Source organism: Neolamprologus brichardi, chromosome 19, assembly GCF_056152115.1.
Source record: "Neolamprologus brichardi isolate AB-2024 chromosome 19, ASM5615211v1, whole genome shotgun sequence".
In the NCBI taxonomy this organism is placed as follows: domain Eukaryota; kingdom Metazoa; phylum Chordata; class Actinopteri; order Cichliformes; family Cichlidae; genus Neolamprologus; species Neolamprologus brichardi.
In genome coordinates this window covers 16,530,643-16,549,398 of record NC_142122.1, presented here as the reverse complement: position 1 = coordinate 16,549,398, position 18,756 = coordinate 16,530,643, and positions in this window count along the sequence as shown.

Below are 18,756 nucleotides of genomic sequence, written 5' to 3'. Positions count from 1 at the left end.
AAGATTTTCAAGTTATTCACATAATAAAAACCTATACTTTGTTTCGGGCGAGTTCCCCATTCAAATGCATGTAATCGTAGGAAACGCACTGTCTTGACGAAATAAAGCGTTTTTGTACAACTTCATATAAATAGCTGTAAGTCTTGATAGAAGAAGCATACACACATATTTAAGGCGTTATCTTATACAGTTCAAGATCCCCGTGCTGGGCAAACAGGTTTTGAAGCTGTTTGAGCTAAGATTTTCAAGTTATTCACATAATGAAAACCTATACTTTGTTTCGGGCGAATTCATCCATTCAAATGCATGTAATCGTAGGAAACGCACTGTCTTGACGAAATAAAGCGTTTTTGTACAACTTCATATAAATAGCTGTAAGTCTTGATAGAAGAAGCATACACACATATTTGCGGCGTTATCTTATACAGTTCAAGATCCCCGTGCTGGGCAAACAGGTTTTGAAGCTGTTTGAGCTAAGATTTTCAAGTTATTCACATAATGAAAACCTATACTTTGTTTCGGGCGAATTCCTCCATTCAAATGCATGTAATCGTAGGAAACGCACTGTCTTGACGAAATAAAGCGTTTTTGTACAACTTCATATAAATAGCTGTAAGTCTTGATAGAAGAAGCATACACACATATTTGCGGCGTTATCTTATACAGTTCAAGATCCCCGTGCTGGGCAAACAGGTTTTGAAGCTGTTTGAGCTAAGATTTTCAAGTTATTCACATAATGAAAACCTATACTTTGTTTCGGACGAGTTCCCCATTCAAATGCATGTAATCGTAGGAAACGCACTGTCTTGACGAAATAAAGCGTTTATACAACTTCATATAAATAGCTGTAAGTCTTGATAGAAGAAGCATACACACATATTTAAGGCGTTATCTTATACAGTTCAAGATCCCCGTGCTGGGCAAACAGGTTTTGAAGCTGTTTGAGCTAAGATTTTCAAGTTATTCACATAATGAAAACCTATACTTTGTTTCGGGCGAGTTCCCCATTCAAATGCATGTAATCGTAGGAAACGCACTGTCTTGACGAAATAAAGCGTTTTTGTACAACTTCATATAAATAGCTGTAAGTCTTGATAGAAGAAGCATACACACATATTTAAGGCGTTATCTTATACAGTTCAAGATCCCCGTGCTGGGCAAACAGGTTTTGAAGCTGTTTGAGCTAAGATTTTCAAGTTATTCACATAATGAAAACCTATACTTTGTTTCGGGCGAATTCCTCCATTCAAATGCATGTAATCGTAGGAAACGCACTGTCTTGACGAAATAAAGCGTTTTTGTACAACTTCATATAAATAGCTGTAAGTCTTGATAGAAGAAGCATACACACATATTTAAGGCGTTATCTTATACAGTTCAAGATCCCCGTGCTGGGCAAACAAGTTTTGAAGCTGTTTGAGCTAAGATTTTCAAGTTATTCACATAATGAAAACCTATATTTTGTTTCGGGCGAGTTCCCAATTCAAATGAATGTAATCGTAGGAAACGCACTGTCTTGACGAAATAAAGCGTTTTTGTACAACTTCATATAAATAGCTGTAAGTTTTGATAGACGACTCAGACACACATATTTAAGGCGTTATCTTATACAGTTCAAGATCCCCGTGCTGGGCAAACAGGTTTTGAAGCTGTTTGAGCTAAGATTTTCAAGTTATTCACATAATGAAAACCTATACTTTGTTTCGGGCGAGTTCCCCATTCAAATGCATGTAATCGTAGGAAACGCACTGTCTTGACGAAATAAAGCGTTTTTGTACAACTTCATAAAAATAGCTGTAAGTCTTGATAGAAGAAGCATACACACATATTTAAGGCGTTATCTTATACAGTTCAAGATCCCCGTGCTGGGCAAACAGGTTTTGAAGCTGTTTGAGCTAAGATTTTCAAGTTATTCACATAATGAAAACCTATACTTTGTTTCGGGCGAGTTCCCCATTCAAATGCATGTAATCGTAGGAAACGCACTGTCTTGACGAAATAAAGCGTTTTTGTACAACTTCATATAAATAGCTGTAAGTCTTGATAGAAGAAGCATACACACATATTTAAGGCGTTATCTTATACAGTTCAAGATCCCCGTGCTGGGCAAACAGGTTTTGAAGCTGTTTGAGCTAAGATTTTCAAGTTATTCACATAATGAAAACCTATACTTTGTTTCGGGAGAATTCCTCCATTCAAATGCATGTAATCGTAGGAAACGCACTGTCTTGACAAAATAAAGCGTTTTTGTACAACTTCATATAAATAGCTGTAAGTCTTGATAGAAGAAGCATACACACATATTTAAGGCGTTATCTTATACAGTTCAAGATCCCCGTGCTGAGCAAACAGGTTTTGAAGCCGTTTGAGCTAAGATTTTCAAGTTATTCACATAATGAAAACCTATACTTTGTTTCGGACGAGTTCCCCATTCAAATGCATGTAATCGTAGGAAACGCACTGTCTTGACGAAATAAAGCGTTTATACAACTTCATATAAATAGCTGTAAGTCTTGATAGAAGAAGCATACACACATATTTACGGCGTTATCTTATACAGTTCAAGATCCCCGTGCTGGGCAAACAGGTTTTGAAGCTGTTTGAGCTAAGATTTTCAAGTTATTCACATAATGAAAACCTATACTTTGTTTCGGGCGAGTTCCCCATTCAAATGCATGTAATCGTAGGAAACGCACTGTCTTGACGAAATAAAGCGTTTTTGTACAACTTCATATAAATAGCTGTAAGTCTTGATAGAAGAAGCATACACACATATTTAAGGCGTTATCTTATACAGTTCAAGATACCCGTGCTGGGCAAACAGGTTTTGAAGCTGTTTGAGCTAAGATTTTCAAGTTATTCACATAATGAAAACCTATACTTTGTTTCGGGCGAGTTCCCCATTCAAATGCATGTAATCGTAGGAAACGCACTGTCTTGACGAAATAAAGCGTTTTTGTACAACTTCATATAAATAGCTGTAAGTCTTGATAGAAGAAGCATACACACATATTTAAGGCGTTATCTTATACAGTTCAAGATCCCCGTGCTGGGCAAACAGGTTTTGAAGCTGTTTGAGCTAAGATTTTCAAGTTATTCACATAATGAAAACCTATACTTTTTTTCGGACGAGATCCCCATTCAAATGCATGTAATCGTAGGAAACGCACTGTCTTGACGAAATAAAGCGTTTATACAACTTCATATAAATAGCTGTAAGTTTTGATAGACGACTCAGACACACATATTTAAGGCGTTATCTTATACAGTTCAAGATCCCCGTGCTGGGCAAACAGGTTTTGAAGCTGTTTGAGCTAAGATTTTTAGGTTATTAACATAATGAAAACCTATACTTTTTTTCGGGCGAGTTCCCCATTCAAATGCATGTAATCGTAGGAAACGCACTGTCTTGACGAAATAAAGCGTTTTTGTACAACTTCATATAAATAGCTGTAAGTCTTGATAGAAGAAGCATACACACATATTTGCGGCGTTATCTTATACAGTTCAAGATCCCCGTGCTGGGCAAACAGGTTTTGAAGCTGTTTGAGCTAAGATTTTCAAGTTATTCACATAATGAAAACCTATACTTTGTTTCGGACGAGATCCCCATTCAAATGCATGTAATCGTAGGAAACGCACTGTCTTGACGAAATAAAGCGTTTATACAACTTCATATAAATAGCTGTAAGTTTTGATAGACGACTCAGACACACATATTTAAGGCGTTATCTTATACAGTTCAAGATCCCCGTGCTGGACAAACAGGTTTTGAAGCTGTTTGAGCTAAGATTTTCAAGTTATTCACATAATGAAAACCTATACTTTGTTTCGGGCGAGTTCCCCATTCAAATGCATGTAATCGTAGGAAACGCACTGTCTTGACGAAATAAAGCGTTTTTGTACAACTTCATATAAATAGCTGTAAGTCTTGATAGAAGAAGCATACACACATATTTACGGCGTTATCTTATACAGTTCAAGATCCCCGTGCTGGGCAAACAGGTTTTGAAGCTGTTTGAGCTAAGATTTTCAAGTTATTCACATAATGAAAACCTATACTTTGTTTCGGGCGAGTTGCCCATTTAAATGCATGTAATCGTAGGAAACGCACTGTTTTGACGAAATAAAGCGTTTTTGTACAACTTCATATAAATAGCTGTAAGTCTTGATAGAAGAAGCATACACACATATTTACGGCGTTATCTTATACAGTTCAAGATCCCCGTGCTGGGCAAACAGGTTTTGAAGCTGTTTGAGCTAAGATTTTCAAGTTATTCACATAATGAAAACCTATACTTTGTTTCGGACGAGTTCCCCATTCAAATGCATGTAATCGTAGGAAACGCACTGTCTTGACGAAATAAAGCGTTTATACAACTTCATATAAATAGCTGTAAGTCTTGATAGAAGAAGCATACACACATATTTAAGGCGTTATCTTATACAGTTCAAGATCCCCGTGCTGGGCAAACAGGTTTTGAAGCTGTTTGAGCTAAGATTTTCAAGTTATTCACATAATAAAAACCTATACTTTGTTTCGGGCGAGTTCCCCATTCAAATGCATGTAATCGTAGGAAACGCACTGTCTTGACGAAATAAAGCGTTTTTGTACAACTTCATATAAATAGCTGTAAGTCTTGATAGAAGAAGCATACACACATATTTAAGGCGTTATCTTATACAGTTCAAGATCCCCGTGCTGGTCAAACAGGTTTTGAAGCTGTTTGAGCTAAGATTTTCAAGTTATTCACATAATGAAAACCTATACTTTGTTTCGGGCGAATTCCTCCATTCAAATGCATGTAATCGTAGGAAACGCACTGTCTTGACGAAATAAAGCGTTTTTGTACAACTTCATATAAATAGCTGTAAGTCTTGATCGAAGAAGCATACACACATATTTGCGGCGTTATCTTATACAGTTCAAGATCCCCGTGCTGGGCAAACAGGTTTTGAAGCCGTTTGAGCTAAGATTTTCAAGTTATTCACATAATGAAAACCTATTCTTTGTTTCGGACGAGTTCCCCATTCAAATGCATGTAATCGTAGGAAACGCACTGTCTTGACGAAATAAAGCGTTTATAAAACTTCATATAAATAGCTGTAAGTCTTGATAGAAGAAGCATACACACATATTTAAGGCGTTATCTTATACAGTTCAAGATCCCCGTGCTGGGCAAACAGGTTTTGAAGCTGTTTGAGCTAAGATTTTCAAGTTATTCACATAATGAAAACCTATACTTTGTTTCGGGCGAGTTCCCCATTCAAATGCATGTAATCGTAGGAAACGCACTGTCTTGACGAAATAAAGCGTTTTTGTACAACTTCATATAAATAGCTGTAAGTCTTGATAGAAGAAGCATACACACATATTTAAGGCGTTATCTTATACAGTTCAAGATCCCCGTGCTGGACAAACAGGTTTTGAAGCTGCTTGAGCTAAGATTTTCAAGTTATTCACATAATGAAAACCTATACTTTGTTTCGGGCGAGTTCCCCATTCAAATGCATGTAATCGTAGGAAACGCACTGTTTTGACGAAATAAAGCGTTTTTGTACAACTTCATATAAATAGCTGTAAGTTTTGATAGACGACTCAGACACACATATTTAAGGCGTTATCTTATACAGTTCAAGATCCCCGTGCTGGACAAACAGGTTTTGAAGCTGTTTGAGCTAAGATTTTCAAATTATTCACATAATGAAAACCTATACTTTGTTTCGGGCGAGTTCCCCATTCAAATGCATGTAATCGTAGGAAACGCACTGTCTTGACGAAATAAAGCGTTTTTGTACAACTTCATATAAATAGCTGTAAGTTTTGATAGACGACTCAGACACACATATTTAAGGCGTTATCTTATACAGTTCAAGATCCCCGTGCTGGGCAAACAGGTTTTGAAGCTGTTTGAGCTAAGATTTTCAAGTTATTCACATAATGAAAACCTATACTTTGTTTCGGGCGAGTTCCCCATTCAAATGCATGTAATCGTAGGAAACGCACTGTCTTGACAAAATAAAGCGTTTTTATACAACTTCATATAAATAGCTGTAAGTCTTGATAGAAGAAGCATACACACATATTTAAGGCGTTATCTTATACAGTTCAAGATCCCCGTGCTGGGCAAACAGGTTTTGAAGCTGTTTGAGCTAAGATTTTCAAGTTATTCACATAATGAAAACCTATACTTTGTTTCGGGCGAGTTCCCATTTCAAATGCATGTAATCGTAGGAAACGCACTGTCTTGACGAAATAAAGCGTTTTTGTACAACTTCATATAAATAGCTGTAAGTCTTGATAGAAGAAGCATACACACATATTTACGGCGTTATCTTATACAGTTCAAGATCCCCGTGCTGGGCAAACAGGTTTTGAAGTTGTTTGAGCTAAGATTTTCAAGTTATTCACATAATGAAAACCTATACTTTGTTTCGGACGAGTTCCCCATTCAAATGCATGTAATCGTAGGAAACGCACTGTCTTGACGAAATAAAGCGTTTATACAACTTCATATAAATAGCTGTAAGTCTTGATAGAAGAAGCATACACACATATTTAAGGCGTTATCTTATACAGTTCAAGATCCCCGTGCTGGGCAAACAGGTTTTGAAGCTGTTTGAGCTAAGATTTTCAAGTTATTCACATAATAAAAACCTATACTTTGTTTCGGGCGAGTTCCCCATTCAAATGCATGTAATCGTAGGAAACGCACTGTCTTGACGAAATAAAGCGTTTTTGTACAACTTCATATAAATAGCTGTAAGTCTTGATAGAAGAAGCATACACACATATTTAAGGCGTTATCTTATACAGTTCAAGATCCCCGTGCTGGTCAAACAGGTTTTGAAGCTGTTTGAGCTAAGATTTTCAAGTTATTCACATAATGAAAACCTATACTTTGTTTCGGGCGAATTCCTCCATTCAAATGCATGTAATCGTAGGAAACGCACTGTCTTGACGAAATAAAGCGTTTTTGTACAACTTCATATAAATAGCTGTAAGTCTTGATCGAAGAAGCATACACACATATTTGCGGCGTTATCTTATACAGTTCAAGATCCCCGTGCTGGGCAAACAGGTTTTGAAGCCGTTTGAGCTAAGATTTTCAAGTTATTCACATAATGAAAACCTATACTTTGTTTCGGACGAGTTCCCCATTCAAATGCATGTAATCGTAGGAAACGCACTGTCTTGACGAAATAAAGCGTTTATACAACTTCATATAAATAGCTGTAAGTCTTGATAGAAGAAGCATACACACATATTTAAGGCGTTATCTTATACAGTTCAAGATCCCCGTGCTGGGCAAACAGGTTTTGAAGCTGTTTGAGCTAAGATTTTCAAGTTATTCACATAATGAAAACCTATACTTTGTTTCGGGCGAGTTCCCCATTCAAATGCATGTAATCGTAGGAAACGCACTGTCTTGACGAAATAAAGCGTTTTTGTACAACTTCATATAAATAGCTGTAAGTCTTGATAGAAGAAGCATACACACATATTTGCGGCGTTATCTTATACAGTTCAAGATCCCCGTGCTGGACAAACAGGTTTTGAAGCTGCTTGAGCTAAGATTTTCAAGTTATTCACATAATGAAAACCTATACTTTGTTTCGGGCGAGTTCCCCATTCAAATGCATGTAATCGTAGGAAACGCACTGTCTTGACAAAATAAAGCGTTTTTATACAACTTCATATAAATAGCTGTAAGTCTTGATAGAAGAAGCATACACACATATTTAAGGCGTTATCTTATACAGTTCAAGATCCCGGTGCTGGGCAAACAGGTTTTGAAGCTGTTTGAGCTAAGATTTTCAAGTTATTCACATAATGAAAACCTATACTTTGTTTCGGGCGAGTTCCCCATTCAAATGCATGTAATCGTAGGAAATGCACTGTCTTGACGAAATAAAGCGTTTTTGTACAACTTCATATAAATAGCTGTAAGTCTTGATAGAAGAAGCATACACACATATTTAAGGGGTTATCTTATACAGTTCAAGATCCCCGTGCTGGGCAAACAGGTTTTGAAGCTGTTTGAGCTAAGATTTTCAAGTTATTCACATAATGAAAACCTATACTTTGTTTCGGACGAGTTCCCCATTCAAATGCATGTAATCGTAGGAAACGCACTGTCTTGACGAAATAAAGCGTTTATACAACTTCATATAAATAGCTGTAAGTCTTGATAGAAGAAGCATACACACATATTTAAGGCGTTATCTTATACAGTTCAAGATCCCCGTGCTGGGCAAACAGGTTTTGAAGCTGTTTGAGCTAAGATTTTCAAGTTATTCACATAATGAAAACCTATACTTTGTTTCGGACGAGTTCACCATTCAAATGCATGTAATCGTAGGAAACGCACTGTCTTGACGAAATAAAGCGTTTATACAACTTCATATAAATAGCTGTAAGTCTTGATAGAAGAAGCATACACACATATTTAAGGCGTTATCTTATACAGTTCAAGATCCCCGTGCTGGGCAAACAGGTTTTGAAGCTGTTTGAGCTAAGATTTTCAAGTTATTCACATAATGAAAACCTATACTTTGTTTAGGGCGAGTTCCCCATTCAAATGCATGTAATCGTAGGAAACGCACTGTCTTGACGAAATAAAGCGTTTTTGTACAACTTCATATAAATAGCTGTAAGTTTTGATAGACGACTCAGACACACATATTTAAGGCGTTATCTTATACAGTTCAAGATCCCCGTGCTGGTCAAACAGGTTTTGAAGCTGTTTGAGCTAAGATTTTCAAGTTATTCACATAATGAAAACCTATACTTTGTTTCGGGCGAGTTCCCCATTCAAATGCATGTAATCGTAGGAAACGCACTGTCTTGACGAAATAAAGCGTTTTTGTACAACTTCATATAAATAGCTGTAAGTTTTGATAGACGACTCAGACACACATATTTACGGCGTTATCTTATACAGTTCAAGATCCCCGTGCTGGGCAAACAGGTTTTGAAGCTGTTTGAGCTAAGACTTTCAAGTTATTCACATAATGAAAACCTATACTTTGTTTCGGGCGAGTTCCCAATTCAAATGCATGTAATCGTAGGAAACGCACTGTCTTGACGAAATAAAGCATTTTTGTACAACTTCATATAAATAGCTGTAAGTTTTGATAGACGACTCAGACACACATATTTACGGCGTTATCTTATACAGTTCAAGATCCCCGTGCTGGGCAAACAGGTTTTGAAGCTGTTTGAGCTAAGACTTTCAAGTTATTCACATAATGAAAACCTATACTTTGTTTCGGGCGAGTTCCCCATTCAAATGCATGTAATCGTAGGAAACGCACTGTCTTGACGAAATAAAGCGTTTTTGTACAACTTCATATAAATAGCTGTAAGTCTTGATAGAAGAAGCATACACACATATTTAAGGCGTTATCTTATACAGTTCAAGATCCCCGTGCTGGGCAAACAGGTTTTGAAGCTGTTTGAGCTAAGATTTTCAAGTTATTCACATAATGAAAACCTATACTTTGTTTCGGGCGAGTTCCCCATTCAAATGCATGTAATCGTAGGAAACGCACTGTCTTGACGAAATAAAGCGTTTTTGTACAACTTCATATAAATAGCTGTAAGTCTTGATAGAAGAAGCATACACACATATTTAAGGCGTTATCTTATACAGTTCAAGATCCCCGTGCTGGGCAAACAGGTTTTGAAGCTGTTTGAGCTAAGATTTTCAAGTTATTCACATAATGAAAACCTATACTTTGTTTCGGGCGAGTTCCCCATTCAAATGCATGTAATCGTAGGAAACGCACTGTCTTGACGAAATAAAGCGTTTTTGTACAACTTCATATAAATAGCTGTAAGTTTTGATAGACGACTCAGACACACATATTTACGGCGTTATCTTATACAGTTCAAGATCCCCGTGCTGGGCAAACAGGTTTTGAAGCTGTTTGAGCTAAGACTTTCAAGTTATTCACATAATGAAAACCTATACTTTGTTTCGGGCGAGTTCCCCATTCAAATGCATGTAATCGTAGGAAACGCACTGTCTTGACGAAATAAAGCGTTTTTGTACAACTTCATATAAATAGCTGTAAGTCTTGATAGAAGAAGCATACACACATATTTAAGGCGTTATCTTATACAGTTCAAGATCCCCGTGCTGGGCAAACAGGTTTTGAAGCTGTTTGAGCTAAGATTTTCAAGTTATTCACATAATGAAAACCTATACTTTGTTTCGGGCGAGTTCCCCATTCAAATGCATGTAATCGTAGGAAACGCACTGTCTTGACGAAATAAAGCGTTTTTGTACAACTTCATATAAATAGCTGTAAGTCTTGATAGAAGAAGCATACACACATATTTAAGGCGTTATCTTATACAGTTCAAGATCCCCGTGCTGGGCAAACAGGTTTTGAAGCTGTTTGAGCTAAGATTTTCAAGTTATTCACATAATGAAAACCTATACTTTGTTTCGGGCGAGTTCCCCATTCAAATGCATGTAATCGTAGGAAACGCACTGTCTTGACGAAATAAAGCGTTTTTGTACAACTTCATATAAATAGCTGTAAGTTTTGATAGACGACTCAGACACACATATTTACGGCGTTATCTTATACAGTTCAAGATCCCCGTGCTGGGCAAACAGGTTTTGAAGCTGTTTGAGCTAAGACGTTCAAGTTATTCACATAATGAAAACCTATACTTTGTTTTGAGCGAGTTCCCCATTCAAATGCATGTAATCGTAGGAAACGCACTGTCTTGACGAAATAAAGCGTTTTTGTACAACTTCATATAAATAGCTGTAAGTCTTGATAGAAGAAGCATACACACATATTTGCGGCGTTATCTTATACAGTTCAAGATCCCCGTGCTGTGCAAACAGGTTTTGAAGCTGTTTGAGCTGAGAATTTCAAGTTATTCACATAATGAAAACCTATACTTTGTTTCGGACGAGTTCCCCATTCAAATGCATGTAATCGTAGGAAATGCACTGTCTTGACGAAATAAAGCGTTTTTGTACAACTTCATATAAATAGCTGTAAGTCTTGATAGAAGAAGCATACACACATATTTAAGGCGTTATCTTATACAGTTCAAGATCCCCGCGCTGGGCAAACAGGTTTTGAAGCTGTTTGAGCTAAGATTTTCAAGTTATTCACATAATGAAAACCTATACTTTGTTTCGGGCGAGTTGCCCATTCAAATGCATGTAATCGTAGGAAACGCACTGTCTTGACGAAATAAAGCGTTTTTGTACAACTTCATATAAATAGCTGTAAGTCTTGATAGAAGAAGCATACACACATATTTAAGGCGTTATCTTATACAGTTCAAGATCCCCGTGCTGGGCAAACAGGTTTTGAAGCTGTTTGAGCTAAGATTTTCAAGTTATTCACATAATGAAAACCTATACTTTGTTTCGGGCGAGTTCCCCATTCAAATGCATGTAATCGTAGTAAACGCACTGTCTTGACGAAATAAAGCGTTTTTGTACAACTTCATATAAATAGCTGTAAGTCTTGATAGAAGAAGCATACACACATATTTAAGGCGTTATCTTATACAGTTCAAGATCCCCGTGCTGGGCAAACAGGTTTTGAAGCTGTTTGAGCTAAGATTTTCAAGTTATTCACGTAATGAAAACCTATACTTTGTTTCGGACGAGTTCCCCATTCAAATGCATGTAATCGTAGGAAACGCACTGTCTTGACGAAATAAAGCGTTTTTGTACAACTTCATATAAATAGCTGTAAGTCTTGATAGAAGAAGCATACACACATATTTAAGGCGTTATCTTATACAGTTCAAGATCCCCGTGCTGGGCAAACAGGTTTTGAAGCTGTTTGAGCTAAGACTTTCAAGTTATTCACATAATGAAAACCTATACTTTGTTTCGGGCGAGTTCCCCATTCAAATGCATGTAATCGTAGGAAACGCACTGTCTTGACGAAATAAAGCGTTTTTGTACAACTTCATATAAATAGCTGTAAGTCTTGATAGAAGAAGCATACACACATATTTAAGGCGTTATCTTATACAGTTCAAGATCCCCGTGCTGGGCAAACAGGTTTTGAAGCTGTTTGAGCTAAGATTTTCAAGTTATTCACATAATGAAAACCTATACTTTGTTTCGGGCGAGTTCCCCATTCAAATGCATGTAATCGTAGGAAACGCACTGTCTTGACGAAATAAAGCGTTTTTGTACAACTTCATATAAATAGCTGTAAGTCTTGATAGAAGAAGCATACACACATATTTAAGGCGTTATCTTATACAGTTCAAGATCCCCGTGCTGGGCAAACAGGTTTTGAAGCTGTTTGAGCTAAGATTTTCAAGTTATTCACATAATGAAAACCTATACTTTGTTTCGGGCGAGTTCCCCATTCAAATGCATGTAATCGTAGGAAACGCACTGTCTTGACGAAATAAAGCGTTTTTGTACAACTTCATATAAATAGCTGTAAGTTTTGATAGACGACTCAGACACACATATTTACGGCGTTATCTTATACAGTTCAAGATCCCCGTGCTGGGCAAACAGGTTTTGAAGCTGTTTGAGCTAAGACTCTCAAGTTATTCACATAATGAAAACCTATACTTTGTTTTGGGCGAGTTCCCCATTCAAATGCATGTAATCGTAGGAAACGCACTGTCTTGACGAAATAAAGCGTTTTTGTACAACTTCATATAAATAGCTGTAAGTCTTGATAGAAGAAGCATACACACATATTTAAGGCGTTATCTTATACAGTTCAAGATCCCCGTGCTGGGCAAACAGGTTTTGAAGCTGTTTGAGCAGAGAATTTCAAGTTATTCACATAATGAAAACCTATACTTTGTTTCGGACGAGTTCCCCATTCAAATGCATGTAATCGTAGGAAATGCACTGTCTTGACGAAATAAAGCGTTTTTGTACAACTTCATATAAATAGCTGTAAGTCTTGATAGAAGAAGCATACACACATATTTAAGGGGTTATCTTATACAGTTCAAGATCCCCGTGCTGGGCAAACAGGTTTTGAAGCTGTTTGAGCTAAGATTTTCAAGTTATTCACATAATGAAAACCTATACTTTGTTTCGGGCGAGTTGCCCATTCAAATGCATGTAATCGTAGGAAACGCACTGTTTTGACGAAATAAAGCGTTTTTGTACAACTTCATATAAATAGCTGTAAGTCTTGATAGAAGAAGCATACACACATATTTAAGGCGTTATCTTATACAGTTCAAGATCCCCGTGCTGGGCAAACAGGTTTTGAAGCTGTTTGAGCTAAGATTTTCAAGTTATTCACGTAATGAAAACCTATACTTTGTTTCGGACGAGTTCCCCATTCAAATGCATGTAATCGTAGGAAACGCACTGTCTTGACGAAATAAAGCGTTTTTGTACAACTTCATATAAATAGCTGTAAGTCTTGATAGAAGAAGCATACACACATATTTAAGGCGTTATCTTATACAGTTCAAGATCCCCGTGCTGGGCAAACAGGTTTTGAAGCTGTTTGAGCTGAGAATTTCAAGTTATTCACATAATGAAAACCTATACTTTGTTTCGGGCGAGTTCCCCATTCAAATGCATGTAATCGTAGGAAACGCACTGTCTTGACGAAATAAAGCGTTTTTGTACAACTTCATATAAATAGCTGTAAGTTTTGATAGACGACTCAGACACACATATTTACGGCGTTATCTTATACAGTTCAAGATCCCGGTGCTGGGCAAACAGGTTTTGAAGCTGTTTGAGCTAAGACTTTCAAGTTATTCACATAATGAAAACCTATACTTTGTTTTGGGCGAGTTCCCCATTCAAATGCATGTAATCGTAGGAAACGCACTGTCTTGACGAAATAAAGCGTTTTTGTACAACTTCATATAAATAGCTGTAAGTCTTGATAGAAGAAGCATACACACATATTTAAGGCGTTATCTTATACAGTTTAAGATCCCCCCGTGCTGGGCAAACAGGTTTTGAAGCTGTTTGAGCTGAGAATTTCAAGTTATTCACATAATGAAAACCTATACTTTGTTTCGGGCGAGTTCCCCATTCAAATGCATGTAATCGTAGGAAACGCACTGTCTTGACGAAATAAAGCGTTTTTGTACAACTTCATATAAATAGCTGTAAGTCTTGATAGAAGAAGCATACACACATATTTAAGGCGTTATCTTATACAGTTTAAGATCCCCCCGTGCTGGGCAAACAGGTTTTGAAGCTGTTTGAGCTGAGAATTTCAAGTTATTCACATAATGAAAACCTATACTTTGTTTCGGGCGAGTTCCCCATTCAAATGCATGTAATCGTAGGAAACGCACTGTCTTGACGAAATAAAGCGTTTTTGTACAACTTCATATAAATAGCTGTAAGTCTTGATAGAAGAAGCATACACACATATTTATGGCGTTATCTTATACAGTTCAAGATCCCCGTGCTGGGCAAACAGGTTTTGAAGCTGTTTGAGCTAAGATTTTCAAGTTATTCACATAATGAAAACCTATACTTTGTTTCGGGCGAATTCCTCCATTCAAATGCATGTAATCGTAGGAAACGCACTGTCTTGACGAAATAAAGCGTTTATACAACTTCATAAAAATAGCTGTAAGTTTTGATAGACGACTCAGACACACATATTTAAGGCGTTATCTTATACAGTTCAAGATCCCCGTGCTGGGCAAACAGGTTTTGAAGCTGTTTGAGCTAAGATTTTCAAGTTATTCACATAATGAAAACCTATACTTTGTTTCGGGCGAGTTCCCCATTCAAATGCATGTAATCGTAGGAAACGCACTGTCTTGACGAAATAAAGCGTTTTTGTACAACTTCATATAAATAGCTGTAAGTCTTGATAGACGACTCAGACACACATATTTAAGGCGTTATCTTATACAGTTCAAGATCCCCGTGCTGGGCAAACAGGTTTTGAAGCTGTTTGAGCTAAGACTTTCAAGTTATTCACATAATGAAAACCTATATTTTGTTTCGGGCGAGTTCCCCATTCAAATGCATGTAATCGTAGGAAACGCACTGTCTTGACGAAATAAAGCGTTTTTGTACAACTTCATATAAATAGCTGTAAGTCTTGATAGAAGAAGCATACACACATATTTACGGCGTTATCTTATACAGTTTAAGATCCCCGTGCTGGGCAAACAGGTTTTGAAGCTGTTTGAGCTGAGAATTTCAAGTTATTCACATAATGAAAACCTATACTTTGTTTCGGACGAGTTCCCCATTCAAATGCATGTAATCGTAGGAAACGCACTGTCTTGACGAAATAAAGCGTTTTTGTACAACTTCATATAAATAGCTGTAAGTCTTGATAGAAGAAGCATACACACATATTTAAGGCGTTATCTTATACAGTTCAAGATCCCCGTGCTGGGCAAACAGGTTTTGAAGCTGTTTGAGCTAAGATTTTCAAGTTATTCACATAATGAAAACCTATACTTTGTTTCGGGCGAATTCCTCCATTCAAATGCATGTATTCGTAGGAAACGCACTGTCTTGACGAAATAAAGCGTTTTTGTACAACTTCATATAAATAGCTGTAAGTTTTGATAGACGACTCAGACACACATATTTACGGCGTTATCTTATAGAATTAAATATCCATCCCCGTGCTGGGCAAACAGGTTTTGAAGCTGTTTGAGCTAAGATTTTCAAGTTATTCACATAATGAAAACCTATACTTTGTTTCGGGCGAATTGCCCCTTTCAAATGCATGTAATCGTAGGAAACGCACTGTCTTGACGAAATAAAGCGTTTTTGTACAACTTCATATAAATAGCTGTAAGTCTTGATAGAAGAAGCATACACACATATTTAAGGCGTTATCTTATACAGTTCAAGATCCCCGTGCTGGGCAAACAGGTTTTGAAGCTGTTTGAGCTAAGATTTTCAAGTTATTCACATAATGAAAACCTATACTTTGTTTCGGGCGAGTTCCCCATTCAAATGCATGTAATCGTAGGAAACGCACTGTCTTGACGAAATAAAGCGTTTTTGTACAACTTCATATAAATACCTGTAAGTTTTGATAGACGACTCAGACACACATATTTACGGCGTTATCTTATACAGTTCAAGATCCCCGTGCTGGGCAAACAGGTTTTGAAGCTGTTTGAGCTAAGACTTTCAAGTTATTCACATAATGAAAACCTATACTTTGTTTCGGGCGAGTTCCCCATTCAAATGCATGTAATCGTAGGAAACGCACTGTCTTGACGAAATAAAGCGTTTTTGTACAACTTCATATAAATAGCTCTAAGTCTTGATAGAAGAAGCATACACACATATTTAAGGCGTTATCTTATACAGTTCAAGATCCCCGTGCTGGGCAAACAGGTTTTGAAGCTGTTTGAGCTAAGATTTTCAAGTTATTCACGTAATGAAAACCTATACTTTGTTTCGGACGAGTTCCCCATTCAAATGCATGTAATCGTAGGAAACGCACTGTCTTGACGAAATAAAGCGTTTTTGTACAACTTCATATAAATAGCTGTAAGTCTTGATAGAAGAAGCATACACACATATTTACGGCGTTATCTCATACAGTTTAAGATCCCCGTGCTGGGCAAACAGGTTTTGAAGCTGTTTGAGCTGAGAATTTCAAGTTATTCACATAATGAAAACCTATACTTTGTTTCGGGCGAGTTCCCCATTCAAATGCATGTAATCGTAGGAAACGCACTGTCTTGACGAAATAAAGCGTTTTTGTACAACTTCATATAAATAGCTGTAAGTCTTGATAGAAGAAGCATACACACATATTTACGGCGTTATCTTATACAGTTCAAGATCCCCGTGCTGGGCAAACAGGTTTTGAAGCTGTTTGAGCTAAGATTTTCAAGTTATTCACATAATGAAAACCTATACTTTGTTTCGGGCGAATTCCTCCATTCAAATGCATGTAATCGTAGGAAACGCACTGTCTTGACGAAATAAAGCGTTTTTGTACAACTTCATATAAATAGCTGTAAGTTTTGATAGATGACTCAGACACACATATTTACGGCGTTATCTTATACAGTTCAAGATCCCCGTGCTGGGCAAACAGGTTTTGAAGCTGTTTGAGCTAAGATTTTCAAGTTATTCACATAATGAAAACCTATATTTTGTTTCGGGCGAGTTCCCCATTCAAATGCATGTAATCGTAGGAAACGCACTGTCTTCACGAAATAAAGCGTTTTTGTACAACTTCATATAAATAGCTGTAAGTTTTGATAGACGACTCAGACACACATATTTACGGCGTTATCTTATACAGTTCAAGATCCCCGTGCTGGGCAAACAGGTTTTGAAGCTGTTTGAGCTAAGACTTTCAAGTTATTCACATAATGAACACCTATACTTTGTTTCGGGCGAGTTCCCCATTCAAATGCATGTAATCGTAGGAAACGCACTGTCTCGACGAAATAAAGCGTTTTTGTACAACTTCATATAAATAGCTGTAAGTCTTGATAGAAGAAGCATACACACATATTTAAGGCGTTATCTTATACAGTTCAAGATCCCCGTGCTGGGCAAACAGGTTTTGAAGCTGTTTGAGCTAAGATTTTCAAGTTATTCACGTAATGAAAACCTATACTTTGTTTCGGACGAGTTCCCCATTCAAATGCATGTAATCGTAGGAAACGCACTGTCTTGACGAAATAAAGCGTTTTTGTACAACTTCATATAAATAGCTGTAAGTCTTGATAGAAGAAGCATACACACATATTTACGGCGTTATCTTATACAGTTTAAGATCCCCGTGCTGGGCAAACAGGTTTTGAAGCTGTTTGAGCTGAGAATTTCAAGTTATTCACATAATGAAAACCTATACTTTGTTTCGGACGAGTTCCCCATTCAAATGCATGAAATCGTAGGAAACGCACTGTCTTGACGAAATAAAGCGTTTTTGTACAACTTCATATAAATAGCTGTAAGTCTTGATAGAAGAAGCATACACACATATTTAAGGCGTTATCTTATACAGTTCAAGATCCCCGTGCTGGGCAAACAGGTTTTGAAGCTGTTTGAGCTAAGATTTTCAAGTTATTCACATAATGAAAACCTATACTTTGTTTCGGGCGAATTCCTCCATTCAAATGCATGTAATCGTAGGAAACGCACTGTCTTGACGAAATAAAGCGTTTTTGTACAACTTCATATAAATAGCTGTAAGTTTTGATAGACGACTCAGACACACATATTTACGGCGTTATCTTATACAGTTCAAGATCCCCGTGCTGGGCAAACAGGTTTTGAAGCTGTTTGAGCTAAGATTTTCAAGTTATTCACATAATGAAAACCTATACTTTGTTTCGGGCGAATTGCCCCATTCAAATGCATGTAATCGTAGGAAACGCACTGTCTTGACGAAATAAAGCGTTTTTGTACAACTTCATATAAATAGCTGTAAGTCTTGATAGAAGAAGCATACACACATATTTACGGAGTTATCTTATACAGTTCAAGATCCCCGTGCTGGGCAAACAGGTTTTGAAGCTGTTTGAGCTAAGATTTTCAAGTTATTCACGTAATGAAAACCTATACTTTGTTTCGGACGAGTTCCCCATTCAAATGCATGTAATCGTAGGAAACGCACTGTCTTGACGAAATAAAGCGTTTTTGTACAACTTCATATAAATAGCTGTAAGTCTTGATAGAAGAAGCATACACACATATTTACGGCGTTATTTTATACAGTTTAAGATCCCCGTGCTGGGCAAACAGGTTTTGAAGCTGTTTGAGCTGAGAATTTCAAGCTATTCACATAATGAAAACCTAT